The sequence below is a fragment of the Sceloporus undulatus genome, chromosome 2 (genome assembly GCF_019175285.1).
Source record: "Sceloporus undulatus isolate JIND9_A2432 ecotype Alabama chromosome 2, SceUnd_v1.1, whole genome shotgun sequence".
Taxonomy (NCBI): domain Eukaryota; kingdom Metazoa; phylum Chordata; class Lepidosauria; order Squamata; family Phrynosomatidae; genus Sceloporus; species Sceloporus undulatus.
The window spans coordinates 65,818,548-65,823,966 of record NC_056523.1 but is presented as its reverse complement, the minus strand read 5'-3'; the positions used below and the strand labels follow the sequence as shown (position 1 = coordinate 65,823,966).

The window sequence follows — 5,419 nt, the reverse complement described above, 5'->3', positions numbered from 1 at the left end:
ATTGTGTAATGTGAAAGACATCATAATGTCAAATGGTCAGTGCAAGGGAAAGGAGTAAAGCTCTTTCCACTGCCTTATTTTGCCATACTTGGCTGTTTTGTGTATACCCGCTGCACCCTAGCAAGCTAACCCTCTTTTAGTATCAGAGTTGGAGGAAAGATGTTTGAAACACATGAACATAATGATGTAAGACAGGCTAGGTTTTGCTTTCCTCTCTCCAGACATTCATTCTGATATAAAAGATACCCCTGTACATCCCACGACTTTAACTATGAAGAAAAAAACATGTGCTCAATAAACACCTACAGATCTTTTTTTGCTATTAGTCCAAAGTGTCCCTAAATAAGGAACTTGATCTCTCAAAGATTCCCAAATGCCCCTTAATAGATCCCCTGCAAAGTCCTTCCCCACCACAAAAAATATTTTCAGATATCCAATTAGCCAAAAAGATTTTGCTCTCTTCTTCTTGAAACTGAAAATATTGAATGTTCTTGGAATTATTTGGAAAGCCCCATGTTACAGTAGGAAATAATTTATTACAATATGTTACAGTAGGAAATAATTTGGACTAAAAACATATTAAACTGTTACGCCTCCAATGCAGCCTGAAACCACTCCAACACCGCACATCGTTTTTTGGGCCAGAGCAAAAAGGAGCACCTGGCAGTGGGTTGGGGCCAGTGGCCGTGGTTCACTTTCAGAGAGGGTTGTGCAGTCGTCATGATCCCAACCGGGTTCTGGCTGGAACGGGCTCAGGGCGCTCCTTCCCGCTCATCTGCTCTGGCCCACTGTTTCATGCACAAAATTATTTAAAATATTGTATATAATTACCATTAGGCTATGTGTATAAGTTGTATATGAAACATAAATAAACGTGTTTAAACGTGGGACCCATCTCCAAAATATCTCATAATGCACATATATGCAAATACAGTATAGGTATTCCCAAATCTCAAACACCTCTGGTTCTAAGCATTTTGGATATGGGAGAATCAACCTTTAAATCAGACTTCAAAGGCTTTAATATAAAACTATGTTTTGACTTGACATATTATTGTTGCCAACTGGGCTTCTAAGGAAAAGTATACAATTGTGCCACAGAAGATAAGGCTCTCTCCCACATTCTCCCACAATATATTGCCTCCATAGCAGGATAGTTCCTTCAAAAAACTTTAAACCTTGGGCATTACCAAAAAGTGTTTTACATTTTTTTACCTTCTCCCTTTGGTCAGGGAAAAAGTCTTCCCAGTTTTTAAGCAAGGATACAAAAACAAAATCATCATGATACTTGATTAAAAAATAAGGCAGGGCTGTAAGACCTTCTTTCTGACAAAGCTCATCATATGCATTCTGAAGTGCTTGAATCTAGAAGAAAGCAGAGTACAAATCTACTCAGTTCATGGTTATTTAAAGGCTGTAACATGTTTTCCCCATTATGCAATGGAATATACCCAGCAAATTAATTGTAAACATTTATATCTTCCTTTTTCTTTCAGAAGAATCCAATGCATCTCATATTTTAAATGACAATAAGCATAAGCTATCAGAAAACAGAAAAGTTTTAAAAGACGGTGCACAGACCTTACCAGAACAAATGAGGATCAGGCAATTGGGGAAGAAGAAAGTCCTACCACAGCAGCAGGAGAAACACCAAAGAGAAATGGCCAGTCCAATGAAACTACATTTCTAAAAGCCAAATTTTCACTAAACATCTAAACCACTCAGTGTGAAGTTGAAGGCTTTCACGGCCGGCATTCATAGTTTTTTGTGGGTTTTTCGGGATATGAGGCCTTGTTCTAGAAGAGTTATTCCTGACATTTCACTAGCAGCTGTGCCTGACATCCTCAGAGATGGCAAAATGTCAGGAATAAACTCTTCTAGAACATGGCCTAATAGCCCAAAGAACCCACAAAAAACTATAAACCACTCAGTGTTGGAGTGGTGCAGGCCTTACATCAAGTAAGTGTCACATCTAACTAGGCATAGAAGACTGACACTACATTTAATCAGCAGATGAATATGGAACACAACTTAAGATAGACCTGTTCCAGTTGGCATGCACAAGGTGATAAATATGGGAAAAGATTATTTTTAAGAAACCCAGATCCAAAACTACATAGTCATTTAAAAATAATTTACAGGCTGCTGAGAAAATAAAATGCCTTAGTGAGAATAATATACAGAACCCTAAGCTCTGTGAACAGAGGGCAAGATAAATATCTAATATGAAATTCTCTAAGCTCCCCAGAGTGCAGTTATTGATGGGTGGCCTTACACATTTAACAAACTATATAAACAACACACAGCAATAAATCTGACCCACCATGGCAAATATCTCAGCCTACTCTATGTCCCATTTAGTTACGATCTCTTCTAAGAGCTACTAGGTCTTGTTTACTACTTACATTATCCAAGAGCATGAGTTGTCATATGAAATCATTAATTAACATTAACAGTCAGAGACTGTGCCCTGCAGAACCATTGCTTTTCAAAACACATCACATAATGGCTTGAAGACGACACTGACCTGCCAAGGTTAACTGCATCCTTATTTGGATATACTAGCCTTGGAAGGGAAGCAGACTTGTTTTCACATGAAAATCTTAATTGGCGTCTAGGTATTTAGGAGCTTGACAGATGGCCCTGAAGCAGCGGCCTGCAACTGTTCCTTTCCTAGCTGGATTGGGGCCGTGACAACCTCATGCCATAGCCCCAATCTGGCCTTTCCAGGACACCATAGCAGTGCGGCTATATGGCGCTCCTTTGGCGCTGCATCATCTGGATGCAGTGCCGGAGGCACACTATGACACTGCACACCATCTGGAACAGGGGTCAGGTGTACATCATGAGGACACTGCACTCTGACTTTGCCCCTAGGCCAGACTTTCAGGCCAGTCTATAAAGGCCCTTAGTCTATAAAAGGCCCTCGACAGACAGGCCCTTTAGCACGTCCTGGTGACGTGCTAGGGTTGCCTCGGGGCGCTGTTTCCAGACACCCCACAACCCTAGGACGTCACCATGACATCATCACTGTGCGGCACTGTATATACAGCATGCACAGCGATGACGTCACTGCTGCACACCATCCAGATGGGCGCGCACGGCAGCGACGTGCTCGCGCCACTGCAGGCAGTTTGCGGTCGCGCTAAAAGGAGCCACTTTTCAGCACTCCTTTTGTTTCCGCGTAGCAGTGCTGCACAATTTAGTTGCTGTGGCACGGCTATGTGGAAAAGAGAGGCAGCTCCCGGCCGCCTCTTTCTGGTGGTCTGTATCCCACCAAAGTCTCCTCAGAAGAAGTCTTACCAAAGTCGATGAAGGCTCTCTCTTCAGTAAGTAAATAGAAAAGCATAGCCTTAATGCCTAATTAAAATGCCTAAGAAGCCAATCAGAGGTACCATCTCACATCTTATGTTTACTGATTCTCCTTCTGCTCTTAATCTTCCTGTCTCTTCTCCTGCCTCTTTGGATGAACTCTCTACACTTCTGAACTCTTCCAAACCTGCTACCTGTCCTCTTGATCCTATTCCTACTCGTCTTCTAATCTCTATAGCTCCCTCCTTTCTGCCCTCGCTTCTCCATATCTTCAATCTCTCTCTCTCTACAGGCTCCTTCCCGTCAGACTTCAAACATGCTCTCATTTCCCCAATTCTGAAAAAACCTTCTCTTGACCCCTCCTCTTTGTCTAGCTATCGTCCGATTTCTCTTCTCCCCTTTCTTTCTAAGGTTTTGGAACGGGTTGTCTATTCGCACTGTCTTGAGTTTCTTGAAGCCAATTCCATTCTCGATCCCTTTCAGTCTGGTTTCCGCCCAAAGCATTCCACTGAGACAGCCCTCACTAAGATCTCAAATGACCTTTTACAGGCCAAGGCTAATGGCCTTTACTCTGTTCTCATCCTTCTTGATTTGTCTGCAGCCTTTGACACTGTTGATCACTGTCTCCTAATTGACATACTCTCTGACCTTGGGTTCTCAGACTCTGTTCTCGACTGGTTTAGATCTTACTTGTCTGGCAGATCTTTTGCAGTAGTTGCAGGTGGTCAGACTTCTTCTCCTGTTCCCTTATCTGTTGGAGTTCCCCAGGGCTCTGTTCTGGGTCCCCTTCTGTTTTCTCTCTACACACTGTCCTTAGGAAAACTCATCAGCTCTTTTGGTTTTTCCTACCATCTCTATGCCGATGACACCCAGCTGTATCTTTCCACCCCTGACCTTTCTCCAAGGCTTGAACAGCAAGTCTCGTCTTGCCTTACAGCTGTCTCACAGTGGATGCGCCATCGGCGTTTGAAGCTCAACATGTCCAAGACGGAGCTTCTTGTCTTTCCTCCTAAGCCCAACCTTCAACACTCCTTTTCTGTCTCTGTGGACAACATTTCCATTCAACCAGTCCAGCAAGCCCGCAGTCTTGGTTTTATCTTTGACTCTTCTCTGTCGTGTATCCCTCAGATCCAGACCACAGCCAAGGCTTGTAGATTCTTTTTGTACAATATTGCCAAAATCCGACCATATCTCTCCGCCTCTACTGCCAAGATCCTGGTCCATGCCCTAGTGATCTCACGACTTGATTACTGTAATGTCCTCCTGGCTGGGCTTCCTTTTTCTCACCTCCGTCCTTTAATCTCTGTCCAGCATTCAGCTGCACGCATTATCACTTCCACCCACCGCTCTGACCACATCTCTCCTGTGTTGGCATCCCTTCACTGGCTCCCTCTCCTTTTCCGCATTCAGTATAAGCTCCTGCTGTCGACATTCAAAGCCCTCCATGGACTGGCCCCTCCTTACTTATCTGACCTTCTTTCTCCTCACCTTCCCACCAGGGCCCTCCGTTCTGGTAGTCAAGGGTTCCTGTCCCAGCCCAGGATTTCCTCTGCCCCATCCCGGATTCGCCCCTTTTCACTTGCTGCCCCTCACTCCTGGAACCTTCTTCCTCCACAAGCAAGAGCCATCACTTCTTTAACCAGCTTCAAAACGGAGTTGAAAACCATCCTATTCAAAGAAGCCTTCCCAGGCATCGCATAATTGTCGCTTACTATCAGATGTTCTGTTGTTGGCTGTTTATCGATCCATTTCCTGTATTGCTATGTACTGTATATGTATTATCCTACTTGTGAGTATGTATTTTCCCTGGATAATGATTAACCTTCCATTTTGAAGCCAAGCCCTCCCTTCAGTCCATCTGCCTTGGTCCAGGCCTCAGAGGTTGAGAGGAACTGCTGGACCTCTTACCCTTTCCCGTCACCACCCCCTTCTCCTTCTGTGTCATGTCTTTTTAGATTGTAAGCCTGAGGGCAGGGAACCGTCTAACTAAAAAGATTGTATGTACAGCGCTGTGTAAATTTACAGTGCTTCATAAATAAAGGTTAATAATAATAATAATAATTGCTTTCTGAGACACTCACAATGAGTGAGAGTAAAAGTAGAAGAT

General features: G+C 43.6%; 1 long non-coding RNA gene across 1 annotated transcript in view; it reads right to left on the bottom strand.

The window, feature by feature from the left end:
- Positions 1-1,382, bottom strand: part of LOC121920792 — a 27,930-nt gene extending 26,548 nt beyond the window's left edge. The window contains exon 1 of the long non-coding RNA XR_006101770.1: positions 1,216-1,382. This is a non-coding gene — a long non-coding RNA (uncharacterized LOC121920792). The remainder of the gene's footprint in view (positions 1-1,215) is intronic.
- Between the last annotated feature and the right edge of the window lie 4,037 nt (positions 1,383-5,419).